This window comes from Aplidium turbinatum, chromosome 1 (assembly GCF_918807975.1).
Source record: "Aplidium turbinatum chromosome 1, kaAplTurb1.1, whole genome shotgun sequence".
Classification (NCBI taxonomy): Eukaryota; Metazoa; Chordata; class Ascidiacea; order Aplousobranchia; family Polyclinidae; genus Aplidium; species Aplidium turbinatum.
The window spans coordinates 46,949,951-46,965,859 of NC_137472.1; positions in this window are offsets into that span (position 1 = coordinate 46,949,951).

Genomic DNA, 15,909 nt, shown 5'->3' on the forward strand with positions numbered 1-15,909 from the left:
GGCTTTGAACTACTGGCGCAGGCCTGGTTACCGAGATTCACAAAATGAAGTTTCCGATTGCCGAAACGTTGTTATCTGAGAATTATTCCATTCTCAAGAAGTCACTAAATGGAGAGTGTCCAATATGCCTGGGTCGAACCAGCGCCTCTTAATCTTTATGTTTCTACAATATTTCAAGAAGGTCAAACGCATAAACTAAACGTTGAAAGTCGACTATGTAAACTTGGAAGTTTTCAAACAGTATTGCAAATGCTGAAGGAATTTTCTTCAACCATACAGTAGCTATTAGGCCTGTATTGAGTTTTCGCATCACTATCACTGCTGAAATTTTTATTCCTCGGAATCAAATTTCTTTTTTTAGTTGCAGCCTAGTAATTTTGAACTTAGCTATAACTTATCAATTTTATTTGAATAAGTGTATTTCTAGTCAGACTCCTGGGGTATTAGATGCACGTTAAGGTCCCCAATGGCAATCTCTTTGGCGGAAGAGTGCAAACGTTACTGTATAGTAGGGCAATAGCAGAGGCGTAGCCAACAAATAATTTCGAGGGAGGAGGTAAATAAGTCTTATTGCACATGTCAGTAAGTCCGGCAACGAGTTTGCGAAAGCAAAACACCTAGGTCTAGGGGGGTCTGGTTGGCCTCCCCCATAAAACTTGGAGAAATAAAACCTTAACCTTAACAATGCGCATGCTGAGAATACTTTCAGTCTAAATCCATAGTAAAACTCTGTCAAATGTTGCTGTGACAAAAGGTGAAATGTTTATTCAAAACATTTCGTGGTAGGTAATTGACCCCTGACAACGTCCCTGGGCAATACGTAATGTGCAACTCCCAAAGTGGCTGCCTATAAAATTTTGCCTTTGCCTCTAACGTAATTCCACCATACTGGTCAAGATTTTAGCTTTCAATGCCGGCATTTGTGGTGCAATAAGTAAGTTTTTTTTGTTTAAAATTGAATCGTTTACGAAAATATCCACTTCATAATCTCAGTTTCAGTTTATTTCCAAATTCCAATCCAACATATCGAATTTATCCATCAATTTTCGGAAAGCGACAAAATTGTCCTTGATTTTCTCAAATGGGGGATTATTGTATACAGTTTCTTTTCATTGTGGTTCAATTTTTTGGAAAGCTAACCCCTACTGGAAATAGCTTACACTGTTGTGACAGGCTTTCAGTAATTTAACTAGAGTTCAAGCAGCAAACGTAGAGATTCAACCGTGATATTACATTCGAATATGTTTTAATAAACAAACTGCAAATATATGCCCTGAGGGTAGATACAATATCAATGGTTAATGCACGAGAAATATGTTGTACGTTGAGTAGCCTATAAAACTAATTAGCCTACAACAGTCAAATATGAGTCAGAAAGTACGGGTTGGACTGTAGAGAAACAGCCAGGTTTGTTTGTAAGCACAAAGTATTATCTTTTATACATTTTAACAACATCTCGTAGTATGGCCAACCCCGAAGTTGGATACTGCACTACTCGTAGTATGCTTTGAAACAAATAGCCTTAAACTGAGGTTACATGCAAAACTTACTCGTGATATAACTTTATCACATCAGTAAGCAACCATTTTATCTTCTGGCCATCATATTATAACTGTGGTTCTCAAACTGTGTGTCGCGATGCCCTGGTGCGTCGTTTAACTTTCCAAGGGCGTCACACAATGATTCCGTTTCGTACCTAAACTCAATTGCGGTGATAAAATGCTCACATATATTGTTATGTCCTGAGTTGTCAATTCAAACACATTAGTACGAAAATATGAAAATTGTACGAAATAATTATGAACATGTGTACCCTCAAGTAGGCAAAAAAGTTCGATATAGGTCGAAAAATGCACGAGTACAACAGAGCTATAACAAATCAGGTTCTTGAAACTGTGTTTACTCAAAAACACTCATCAAGTCCAATAATAACTAAATGCAAGTACCTTTTAAATGTGCACAGATAAGCTTTACAGATCTGTAACTAAATACGCCGATAGAAAATTTTATGTAGGCAAAACCGTACAACTCTATAATGTAACACTAGAATAAATTTAAACAGAATCAAAACACATAAATTTGTCATGTACAATACGGTATCTTATCCCTCGGTAGCCAACAGGTCTACCAACAGCGGCGGTTCGTTTGCAACAGTGCTAAAAACGAGTATAGCAATCATTTACGTAAATATCATCCCAGACAGAAAATCAGTTGTTTTTACGTCTGCATACGTTGAAGCAATGTAAAAATACGATTGGTTTGCTGTCTGGGATCGAAGAAATGAGGTATTGATAAAAAATAACAAAAAGTAGCCAAGTATTGAAATTGTTAAACAGCTTTTTTTTATTAAAGCATAAATTTATAACGGGAGAAGTTAAGTCAACTAATTTATATTTGTCACACATTTGCAAATTATGATGATCTTTATCTTGGGTGGTAAAAGGATGGATATACCCTGAAGTTGAAGTTATGCCCTGAAGTTTCAAATGAGAAATGACCATGACGATCATTTGACAACATTCTTCATCCATTTTACTAAAAGAATTCAGCCATCCTATCATCGTGTAACTGAATTATTTGCATTTATATTTTTCTTCCGTATGTTCTTTCACGATTACACTTTTATAGCCTTATCATGTCATTGAACAGTAAACACTTAAGCTTGTGGATAGTGATGAAATATTTCATACCCCAGAAAACAGGCGCGAATCTAAGAGTTTTTTTCGGGGGGGGGCCAGAAAATTTGAAAATCAATTAAAAAGAAAGAAAAAGATAAACAGATATGAACAATGATACTACGACATATACGATATGCTAGAAAATAGACATTAAAACAACCATTTTCATCCATTGTGATGCCGAGGGACTAATATCAGCTGTTTAGAAGCATATCAAACCATTTGATGCGGAAACATACAATTTTTCACAAAATTTCGGGGGGGCCGGGCCCCCTGGGCCCCACCCCACAAATCCGCGCCTGCCAGAAAATTTAAATATTGCTGAAAGATGATGTTGTCGATGAAGCTATCCAATTTTTGGACTGTAAGTTAATGACGATCCTTTATCAACCATGAATCAACCGACACATTTTAGTAAGATTTTGGATCAACTGTGTGGGGGTTGCAGTGATGTTGGTGTGGAAGTTTATCGTATCAACAAACTACCTAGATAACTTAACTAGTCTGCGCAAAGGAAAAGTATAGAAAGCTACTGGTTTGCTTTTGTCTAACTCTAGCAAATAAAAATTTGATAGCGTATTGTACCCAAGATATATTGCTGTGGTCTACTGAGCCGTCAAGGAAAATGGTTTCTTTTCACAATAAACAAAGACAAATAATCAAGAACATTTCTCCTCTTTGTAAGCAATCATAATGTATGTAATAATTGGACAATCATTAGCTTAGACACAAACTTTCAGAAATACTTTACTACAAAACTCAACGCCAAGTAGCCTACATTTAGACTTAAAGTAACTATGCACAAGCGAGTAGGCTATGCAATATGCATTCTCCAAACTGTAAGGTAGACTACTGTTTCCCCCCGCAGGGGCTTCACTGTCATTCAAGATAGGAGCTTTGGCGTAACGTTGTCTTGGAGTATTTGCCACTTTAAATGATTTTTTTTTCAAGATACAGTAATATCATTTAAGCTTAACATACGTCGCTTGTTGACGGGGCGATTTGCTTACACATTCAGACGAAGAGTTTTCATTTGGGTTGACACACTGAGTTGGCACAGAATGAGCAGGCTGCTTGAGGGGAATTTTGTAGTGAAGAGCTGGCGTATGATTGTGTGGCACTGTACGCGAGTTAGGAAATTTTGTAGATGACGTATTGTGGACCTGTGGAAGGGATAGAGTTGTTTGATGATTTCTCATCGCATTGTCATTTTCAGCTGTCTTACTAGTAGGTTGATTAGACGTTGTAGCAGGTCTGGCCTCAGAATTAACAACATTAGATTCCGATGTATAGGAACAATGCGTTTCGGATGGATTTTCATCTTCCACCACAGAATAAACCATGTCAGCAATTGTTTCTTGGCTCTCGTACATCCCAGCATAAGAGCTTATTTCAATTTTCGGTAGCCCTAAATCCCTTCTTGCTTTTCTGGTTAAGTTTTTCAAACAGTCTCGTTTGAACCAAGCGAAGACTATTATTCCAACAATCAGAAGCACTACTGCTATTACTACAGAAATGATCATTGTTGTATCACCAACAGCTGCTGGATGTAAGGTCGTAAGTGCCTGGTTGCAGAAAGAAAAGTCCTGTGTCGTTAATGAAGAAACCTTTCTCCCTTGCAGGCGCAACGGTGTATCGCAAACGCTGCAAGACAAATTGTTCCAACGATCGGAACAGTTTACTTGGAAATGAAGCATGAAGTCGAAACCTTGTCTTTGCTGTGATTCAAAGAAAGCACAACCACAATGTAAATTCATGTCATCAACAACTAAATGTAACTTTTTGGGCATTGAAAAGTTTGGTAGAGACTTCAAATAGTTGCCCGTAAAATTCACAAGTTCTAATTCTGTACAGTTGGTAAACAACTCTGAATTGACGTGGGAAATGGAATTAAAGGATAAGTCAAGTGATCGTAACGTAGCAGAGTTGAAATTTGTACGCAAAGCTGTCAGATTGTTGTAAGCTAATCTCAAATCTAGTAAACTCTTTTGTGAAGAAATGAGAGACGAAACTGAAGAATTGATAAAATTTGTGTCAAGGTTTAACTTTTGAACCCTGGAAGTTGCCAAAACCTCTGACAAATACTTTCCATTTTGGAATCTGTTAAAAGACAAATCTAATTCTTGGAGACTCGGTGAAAAACTGAAAAATTGAAAATGAATGGAATTGAGTTTGTTGTTAGAAAGACTCAGTTTTACTAGGCTTGGGCAGTTTCGCAACAGCGAAGCCGGTAATGACTCAATGTCGCTATCCACAATCTCAAGCGTTCCTAGTTTTTCTAGTCCAAGAAACAGTGATTCTTTTAGTTTCACTAAACCACTTCCTCCAACTTTTATATGAGATAGGTCTGACATTTGTTGAAAAATTGGACTTTCAAGACTTGCAATAGACAATCCACGAATATCTAAGTACTCCAGTTCGGCGCTGGACTCAAAGGCTTCCAGAGTTAAACTCGTGATGTTGTTGTAACTTATATCAAGGTGCTTCAGCGAGAATGGAAGAGAGTGTTGTTCAATAGAGTGAAAATGATTATGGCTGAGATCTAGGTAATGCAATTCATGGTAACCAAAAATAACCTCCGCTACTGCTCCACTCATCTTGTTATGACTTGCAGAGAGATGCGTGAGGACTCCTTCCAACCCACTAAACGGTTCCACAAAATCTTTGCCATCTTCAAAAGCAAAGTCGTTATAATCTAACTTGAGGGTTTTCAAATTGAAGAAATGTTTAAACGCCAAATCGGGAATGGCCGTCAAATTGTTGTGTCGTAAGTCAAGAACCTCCAAGTTTACAAGCCTGTTGCCTGGTTGATCATAATTACTGTTCAAAGTTGAAATGCGGTTGTTATTCAAACGTAACTCGATTGTTGAGAGTGGAATTTTTGTTGGAAATGACAATAGACCTTTGTTCGAGCAGTCAACTATGTCATCAAAGCAACTGCATACGTCCGGACACGCACGAACGCTTGCTGTTAATAATATTAAATTAGCACCCAACACTAGTAAGAACATGCCAGATTGTAAGATAAATAATTCTGTAAAATAGAACGTTTTCATATCATGTAGGCAGGCTATTTCATTTTTATCTTGTGGCAATTTGCTTCAATTACACCACAATTCGTGGGTTGCAATAAGCACAATTTGCCGACAAATTGTGCAATTTTTCGTCTCTAACATTAAAAGTTGTTATTTTAGGCCCTAAGGCAAGATATTATATAAGTTTGAACAAACAATATCAGCTTGCGGACAATCAACGAATCACCAATACTTCGGCATAGCGGTTTTTTGTATTTGCTAGTTGTTTTATATGATTTTACCCATCCCCCTTCTGTCAAGATGGAAGAACAGCCTTTTATTATCATGTTTTAACGAGGTGTTTGAAAGTCTTGATCTAAAAGAAAGTGGCCATTTTCGCTAGTTTAGTCATTTTGTTTTTATCAAAGCAATCTGCAAATGTCTATCTGATTTGTGGTAAAATTTTGAAATTGTTCAGGTGTTGTGCAAAAACGATTTGTCATGCATACAGAGTGCTTGACTGTGCAGTATCCTAGTTACTTTCATGTTGAATACGTGATAACACTTCGAAAAAGTTTTCAATGCGATAAAACTACCAACCAAGGGACACCGGCGGTTCCTTTATGTAATCAATCGCCTTGAAGTAGGATTGAATATCCAGCCATGAAAGCTCAAAGCAAGAATGCGATAATGAACAAGCTGATATTATAAACATCCAAAAACGGTGTTTTAGATTTTATATTGATCGATACTTTAGGTGCTTGCTCAATTATGGGATTAACAGCCTACAGCGCATCCCTACAAGTGATATTTTCTCTGTATTTGCATAATCTTTTTTTAACCGAGAATAACGTAGATCGCAATCCCAAACAGAAAATTACCTGCAGACGTTGAATCAGTGTAAAACACGACTGATTTGCTATCTGGGATGTAGCTATTTAGGAAAAATTTATACTGTTTTACTTTTATCGCAGTAACTGTTATGAAGCAGTTGCAAATGCCATGCATCATCTAGAAACAAGCAAACATACCTGGAGAAACGTTTCACTACTTTCACACTCAGTTTATCTTAACTCGTTTGCAACAAGTGACTTTGTAGATGTTTGGAGGTCTTGGTTACTTGACCAAGAAAAAATACAATATCTTGTCAAAAAACAATAATTTTAAAATATCTTTCAGAGCACCAACCCAAGACCCCCACACTTAAGCCTTAGTTATTATCGGGGGTGTTTTTTGCTTTCTTTACTCTTTCTTCTAACGCTGATTTTAAGTCTAAGCTGCTTGTAGCGCTAATTCTAGACATTTATCATAGATTTGGTAGTTGCTTTATTTTGATCAGCTTTGTTGTTCCTTTGATAAGTTTCGTTACATTCTCAAGTGCTTTTCAGAAAAGAAACTTTCCAAAACCTTTTAGTATTTGGGTTGTAAAGTCTTTTACCCAATGATGTAGTTCTAAGCGTCATAGCGCATAACACAAAAACTGTTTTTGTTATTTTCTTACATACGTAGCATACTTAATTGACAGTTTTTCTAAACTAAACGAGTTAAGCCTAATCTTCGCACTATAGCCTACCTTTTTACATATACCTTCTTCTTTTTTTCACTTTTTTGCCAACAAAAATAAAAGTTTATCTGCTTCTCACGTATAGGCAAAATATAAACCAATTTAACAACATCGTTTAACGTCCGATCGACTCTTCTGAGGCGAGAAGTGCAATGTGTTTATGGTTCACCCTGTGTGTTGATTTTGCTGAGAACTTTGCTGGAGGCATGATTCATAAGTTAGAATACGTTTAGTGTACTGTCGTGATGACAATCCTTGCTTTGAATTTAACCTGCCGGTTGTACTGTCTGTAGTTCATACTGATATGGTTGATTGGTTGAGTGTCCAACAGTGTTTTTGTTTCCAATTTCGAACGACGTTTCAAAACTCGGATTTCGGGTATTTGAGAAAGAGAAACCGTTTTTTTTTTTCAGGTTTTGAATAAACTGCGATTTGGCTCGATACTAAACTTATAACTTAATTACTTGCAGCGTACAAAGAACAGAACATGGCCTACACCTAAAATAAACCTTTCGCTTAAACACGTTGCTTTCAAGTGATTTTTAGAATGCTCGCCTACCCCACCAAAGTCAAAGCGATGAAACTTTCATCTAGTATTCTAGTCTGTTTCTCATTTTTGTGACGAATAATCCTATAGCTGAATAAGCTCTTTCGGGCTCCACTGACGTGGGCTTGATTGTAAGCAAGGTATGATAAAGCCTATCAAGATTTTCAGGTTTTTTGTTTGTAGCATAAAAATGCCACATTTTCCTTTTCACGATTTCTTGGTGTGGAGGAATGGCCTCGTAGCATGGGCTCTATCCAAGGGGGGGGGGGGGGGTGAGGGGGGTGATCACCCCCCCCCCCACTCATTGAAGTGAGGGGTGAGCAATGCAAAATCACCCCCTCCGCTCATTTGGCTTTGAAAAGGTTTTGTGATATTTTAGTGATCAAATTTAAAAAAAAAATATTTCGGCTGTTATCACTTCTGTGATTTGGTAACCCTGAACTACGAGACAGGCGTTGACACTAGGGAGTTTTAACTTAGTTAAATGCTTACCCAAAATGCCATTTCCTATCGAAACATACTTTATGAAACCATTTGGAAACCCTGTGCACGTTGATGATCAATAAAGCTTATGCTACAATGGAGGGTCTGGGGAGCGTAGCCCCCCAGAAGTTGAAATGGCTATGATGATTTTAACCCACTATCCAAAAATCACCCCCCTGAATTCTAAAAGTGGATAGAGCCCCTGCCTCGTAGTCTTGTCTTTCACTTTCCATAAATAAACAAACTTTTCAGAAAGAGTCCTGACTCCTGACCATGGACTTTTTATTGAGTTCAACTTCAACACTTATTCGATCCTCTTCCATATGACTCTCAGGGCTTTGTGGATAGAGTCTTTCCAAAAGAGATTTTAATGAGGATGAAATTTTGGCTTGTGGGTGTTGTGTCCAAATTGGTCAGAAAAGTTGTCTACGCAGCTGGAAGACTTTGAATAAGTGAACAAGTTTCGTGGAAACAGCAAAGCATCTTGAAGAAACTAATCCGCTGAGTTTTGAAATCAAGAAAAAGAATCTTCTTTTTTCCGAATTTAACGATATTTTGACGTTGTAAATTGTCATTATTGCGCACAGCTGATGTTCTAAATAGCTGCTTTACTTCTGTTTCCAGCTTCCAAAAATTAGATTGATTCCTATTGGTCTGATGCAAATAAAATAATTGATAGACGATTTTTGTTAGTCGTTGATTGCATGGCAAAGCAGACAGAACCAATTAGCACCACACCGTTAGAATGACTTAATTACTAAATTTGTTGCTGTAACCACCAGGCAACGCTTACTCAGTGCTGTAGGCCTATTCGTAAAAAAAAGCACAGGGTATACTGTCAGATTTTCCAAAATGATATATAATACACAACTTGCAAAATACTAATCTTTATTCTATTTCTACCATAACACGAATTATCAACATCAAAGTTGGACGAGAGGTACAAAATTGTTTATTTTTCTATAAATAGCCTACATTCCAAACAGTCTACATCTTTAACCTCTTTACAAATTTGGGATCTAGTATGCTTAGCTTGTTGTTGTCGCATCCAGGTTTAGACCTGGTGGTTGAAGATTTAGATTAAGTGGACGGAAAGTTAAGGAAGCCAATCTTCGTGTCCACCTTCAAGCATGCCTTAAAATGTCCTGCCAAAGACACAGCCGCATGCTCGTAAGCGGTATCGAACCGGCGCCTTTCGAGTGCCGTTCCAGGGCTCTCGCCACTCGGCAATGCAGACGGCTATGCAGTCAGCTCGGCTATTTATCTTTAGCTGATCGGTGGTTTAGCAGCCAGGATCTTACATATTTTTTAGCGGTAAATTGATAGCCACAGGTAGTCCATTGCAATTAATAAACATCAAACAGCTCACATTATTAATGGTCCTCAAAGGGTTAAGTAGTTAGTTAGTAATTGTCAAGGATTAAGGATAGCATACGCACTCTCTTTGGAAAACCAGAGGGTATACTAATAGTTGCTCGAAAATGCAGAGAGTATACTGCGTATACCGCCGTATACCCTCGAATACAGCACTGCGCTTACTTAACCTTGTACACATGGGGTGCAACAAATCAAGCTTTGCACAAAACTTATTATAAAACTTATTGTTGATTTTACAGATACATATGTATCTTAAAAGGTATTGCTAAAATCTTGAACAAGTTTGATTTTTGCGATTTGTAAATTTAATACAGCTTAAGTTTTGCAAAACGAGTATTTTTTTTTATTTAAAACCAACATTCTTCAAATCCCTTTCCACCAGTTGCAAGAGTAGGCTACACATAGATTTACACTCATGAGGCTTGCAAACTCTTTGTGCTTTCGGGCTAACGATAGAAGCTAGAGATTCCGACACAAGTTTTGTTTAAGCAACATAACCGTCGACTGATAGTGCTAGCTAGCGCGTGAAACCGCGTTATCCACGCTGCTTCGTTCCACTTAAGTTAATGCCAGTGCTCTGTGACAATTTGAAAAATGATAAAGAGAAAGTAGAAGGTCATTTTTTTCCAATATTCTGTTTAACACGTCATCACCGTTAGATCACACAACCCTCACAGGTTTCCCTCTTTAAATGTCACTAACTTGTCGTTTGTTTAAAATGTTTGGAGAAATGCGGAAACAGCTGAATCATCATTTGTGTGACATCGTGAGATTATTGATAATGCGAACAATGGATTACAGCGGTAAGAAAACACAAAAGTTAAGAATAAATCGCTCAAAGAATAAAGTGACTCGTAACCTAGTTTTATGTTTTTATATGTTATAATAACGTTGAAATCGTATAACATTGTCTTGCATTAAACGTGCAGGATGCATGAACTACGTATATCATTGTGCGGTTAAGCATTGTAGAAATATTTAATTTGATCAATTGAAACAACACTGTTTCATGTGAACATACCAGTGTTATGTGAACATATTTAGAATTTTCTATAAAACATTCAAACATAGACCACAGCCAATTAAAAAAAAATTCTTGTTTTGTTTTTAACTTACTATAAAAGTGATGTCACTATGTGGAGTAAATATTAGATCTACTCGAAGTAACAAAACCTATTCGAAAATCCTCTGTATCAAGAAACCACTAAACAACTAACCCTAACCTAACCCTACTCTAATACCTAACTAAACCTAAACTAACCCTAACTCATTGAAAATATTTATTCATTGCTAGGTAAAGAACCTTTAGATTGTGTCTGTCACCTTTGAATTTCTGTAAACAATTAGGCCCATTAACAAATTATCGGGTATAGGCTGCTGTACCTTGTAGAGGTATTTTATTCTAAACTACAACAGTTTTTAAACCGTTATGTAGATAGTTATATCTGAGTGTAAAAAATACGGTAGGCTTTAGTTCCAAATGTAAATGAAGTGATCGAGGAAACTTCCTATCGGATGCTTTAGATGTGGATTTGGTGACAAAGATAAAATGTGGTTTTAACGTTATTCTAGCGCTAGCTTAGCATATCAGGATTGCTGGGGCCAAAGCCTGTGAGAGGGGGGTACGGAGGGTACGGCGTATTGAGGGCCCAGGCCTGTGTTTGTTGGGGAGCCCGAAATTGAGATTTTATAGTTTGCGCGCAAAAATGTTTGGTTAAAACCATCCTAAACGACTGATTTCAAGCATAACAGTTATTATTCTTTAGTCCTGGGGGGCCCGTAATCTAGCAAAAGGGCCCAGAAAGGTAATCGAGTGCTTTGCGAGAAAATTAGGGGCCGAAAGTGGTAATTTAATGCTTTACGTGCAAAAATGTTCTGTTAAAAGCACCCTAAATTAAATCATAAAACTTAGTTATTCTCCTGTCCTGGGGGGAGGGGTATAGTGTAGCAAAAGCAGGTTTGAGAAAAACCCGGGCAAAAAGCCCGGGTGTTTTGTGTTTTTTAAAAACTATTTGACAAAGGTAGTTTCACGCTTATTTCACTTCAAAATGAATTTCGGAGTTAGAGCAGGAGCCGGAGAATACTTTCGGAGCAGGACCGGAGCCGGAGAATACTTTCGGAGCAGCACCGGAGCCGGAGTCAAAAATGTGACTTGTGTCGTTCACCTCTGCTAGGCATGTGGTGAATGCAAAAGTTAATGAAAAAAGGTTAGGACTGGTCAGATGATTAACTAGATCATGTTTTAACAAGATGCTATGTTTGAGCCTTGGTAGAGAGCTTGGCTTGTACCAGATATATATAACACTCAGTAACGTTAACGGATTTAACGTTAAACACACAAAAAAACATAAAAAAATATTAAATCCAACGTTTTCGACACCACATAGTGTCCTCTTCAGAAATAATTATAAGCTACATCTAAGAGAAATAAAAAAATGAATTTAAAACTTTTACATTAAAGATGTGCAATAACCGACACCTCTCAACAGCACCATCAACAACTGACACACGAATTCAATGCAGGATACACAAATTGGCGAGGGACAGATCACATGATATGCACAACACAAAATAATAGTTTTATTGCAGCCTGATACTATTATTGCGCACAGATGTCCAATTCTGCAGTAAAATGTTGTATGGTGTGCAATATGCCTAAGCAAACTTCACACGTTTTTCCCAAGACAAAGGGGGCCCGGAGTGAGAGGGGGCCCGGAATGACTCTTTGTAACCCTAGTGAAATCTTCTCTCAGAGGCCCTGGCTGGGGCTACATGTTATCTCTTAGCCTACTTAAGATGGTGCTTCTATGAATTTCAATTTGCAATTGATTTTGGAAGGGGAAAATTTAGAAGATTGAACCTGAGATTTTTGAAGGTTAACAAGCAAACATACAAAAACGTTACCTGAAGCTATAACTAAATAAATAAATAAAAGAATCTGCAGTAGCCTTACTAAGATACTGGCCAAGACTAATTTGTACAATACGGCGTAAAAAACTATAGGCTACGGAAAATTGAAACCAAGCTACACGAACCTAAGTCGTTACTACGATGACAAAATAATGATGAGATAATGCGGAAAAGCAAAGGCAAGTTAGAGAGTCAAATGGCTAAAGTAATACGTACAAAATGAACTGTGTTAAGATAGCACGTCAAAATATAACTAAGCGACAGAACATGACAAATGTCAATGGGCCCAGGACCTAAGTGTTGAGTGGTCAGACACTGACAGGCTCCACTAAGGTGATAGCGAGGTGAGTGGGAATATGCAAATCAATAAGTTAGCGCAGCGGTAAATTCACAATGAAATGAAACTGGAAAAGCAGAACCAGCGAACCGAGACCTCTACCTGACAAGAGGTAAAATCATTCTCTTGATGCTAATCAAAGATTTGATCAGTGAAGCCCATTTGTTTTCGCACATGTCCAAATCTGCAGCGGGTGGCTTTTCAACAAATGTCACAGCGAAACAGTCTGCGAAAGGTAGTTTTGTGTTTACGTAGCCTACAAAGAGTGGTGGGAGGCGTAATGTTTGAGTAATGCTGCCTTATCACCACGGACTGGTGTCGAATACGGACCTATGGCCGGACCACCTGGTAGAAAACCGATTGGAGGTTTGGCCAACATATTGTTCCGAGCAAAGTTTGCAAGAGGCAACATATATCCCGTAGTCGGTACAAATAACGTCTTGCGGTAGTTTGATTACACTATGCTTAGATTGTATTACCCGGGTCCAAGGAACCATATTTTATTGTAGTTGCAGAAATTACCGCACAAAGCACAATGTGCACATGGTTTAGAATAGCCGAGTGTATTTTGAAGATTGTCCGAAAGTGCAATGAAACGATAGTTGGTTATAGGGTGTTGCCAAGAGTGAGGGGTCTTTTATATACAATACATGCTGTCGGTTGTAGGCTTTTTCTTTGTTAGTAAGTTTCGTGGTGGTGGAAAATAAAGAAGCCCAAATAGTGCGTTTATTGATAGTTTTGTGATTCTTGGGGCCAAACCGTTCCTTCCAATTTTTTGCTAATGTAGTGATGCGTTCTACCATGTCCTGTTTAAAACCAGAAAAATTACATTTGTTCTGTAGTCTTCGTAAAGAATTGTAAAAATCTTCATCCAGCTCGTTAAGACGTCTTAAACGTAGGCTATACATCACTAAAAACAATAGACTGGAAAATATGTGGGTGGTGAAAAGAAGAGCCGTGGAAGAAGGGTCTGTGTTTGGCTGTGGGTTTTTGAAAGTCTCTCGTGATAAATCCTATTGGGCCAGATTGATCGGTAGGCCTAATATGAAGCACATCTAGGAATTCAACCTCTTGATCCTTCAAAGCTGTATTTATGCAGCGAAATTTGAGTGAGAGGCCATATTGTGTAAAAGCTGTGAGCGTCTGTTGGATATTGTGTGTATATTCGGCTCCTTCCGAAATCCACATTATGTCGTCAATAAATCTAACAAACAATACAGTATTTTTCAGTTGCAGGGCTAAGGACTTGATAATATAGTGGATTGCAATGTTGGCCATAGAAACCGAATGGTTGTCACCTGTGACAATACCGTTTTGCTGTATGAAAAACGTCTCGCGATACTGAGTGATAACGTTGCCCACACAAAACATAACTAACGCAATCAACTTTGTTGATCCTTTGTCATTGAAACCGGAGTGGAATTTTATAGCTTCTCGCAATGACTGTTCGATTAGCTGTCTAGGGATGCTTGGGTAAAGAGCGGCAACATCAGCAGCAACCAAAAAGAAAATAGGTTTAATACCAGGTGGTGCAGAGCAATTATCTTCCAACCAACCTTCCTTCCAATTAACCAATTTCATGAGATAGTTCCAGCTGTCTCTGCAGTCTTCATTCACCATGTTTCTGTAGTAATTGATACTAATGGGGTTGAGAATAGATTCCAACAGAGCTGTCACTCTGGAAGTGGTAAGATTTCCAGCAGATTGTAAAGTTCGAACAGGAATATAAACAAACAAGTAGAGTAACTGAAAAGTAAAAACAATGCATTGTAAGTTATAGCTGTTATTGGTAGGAATTATGGCGCAATCAGGATGGTAGCGATAAACCACAAGCGGTCACCTATAGTCAGCCACCACCCCATAACAATAAATCTAACTACACATTCATGCACACATGTGTGCGGTATCCACTTTAAGGTAACAAATTTTGGTGTCCGACGTTTTTTTGTAAACACTTGTTCGTAAAACAATTCTTCGTAAGCAATTGTTCGTAAAATTAATTCTTCGAAACACAATTCTTTATAAAGCATTTCTTCGTGGATGCAATTGACCGTTACACTAATTGTTCGTAAAACAGTTACAATAATTAGTTACAATAAACAGTTGCAATAATTAATTAGGGTAGCGTATAGCCTATGTTAGAGATGTGACGTGCTGTAGACGAGCAGACAGAGTGAGACTGTAGAGTGTAGACTCCCTGATTCAGAATGGCATTGCACTTTGTGCGCAGCGAAAAAGGAAGCCAAAACTTTGTATTTGGCCAGCTTTATTACAAAGATTATAGTGCACTTAACGCACAAGGGCAAGAAACTACTTATTGGAAATTTGAGGATTTTCAAAAGAAATGTCCTGCACGAGTAACAACGGGGGCGCCGAAACGATTTTTGACTGGGGGGCAGGATTATGAAAAAGGGCACTTTTGTTGCTGAAATGTCAATTTTTTTAAGTTTTAAGATAAGATATAGGCTAGCGATAATACTCATCTATCAGCTCACTTTCGAGTAATGATACAAGTGTCCGGTATACAATGAAGGACATCAATCATGCTATTTTATAATGATGTAACCTACTGTGTTGCAGAATTTTGTGCTGTGAATATTATTTTCAGGCAAAATGAAATTATAATTAGGCTAAAAGCGAATAGCAGAAATTGTTATATTGCAAAATGTGCAGTAGCTTACATAACCTCAAAAGAGCACCATTTCCCCCTGCCTCCCCTCCCCCTCCCGCCGCCCCTGAGTAACAACTGAAAAATTGATCTATCACCTGTTTAAGAACAATTCACCTATACGAAAAATTGATGTATACGAAGAAGTGATTTACGAAGAATTGTTTTACGAAGAATTAATTTTACGAACAACTGTTTACGAACAATTCACCTATAACCCAAATTTTGTAGGAGTTTGTAAAGCATGAACCAATCAGCAGTGTTGTAGCCTACGTTGATTTGACGGCGTCAACTTTTTGTTGACGCTGAGGCTAGCGCCGTCAGTTTATTT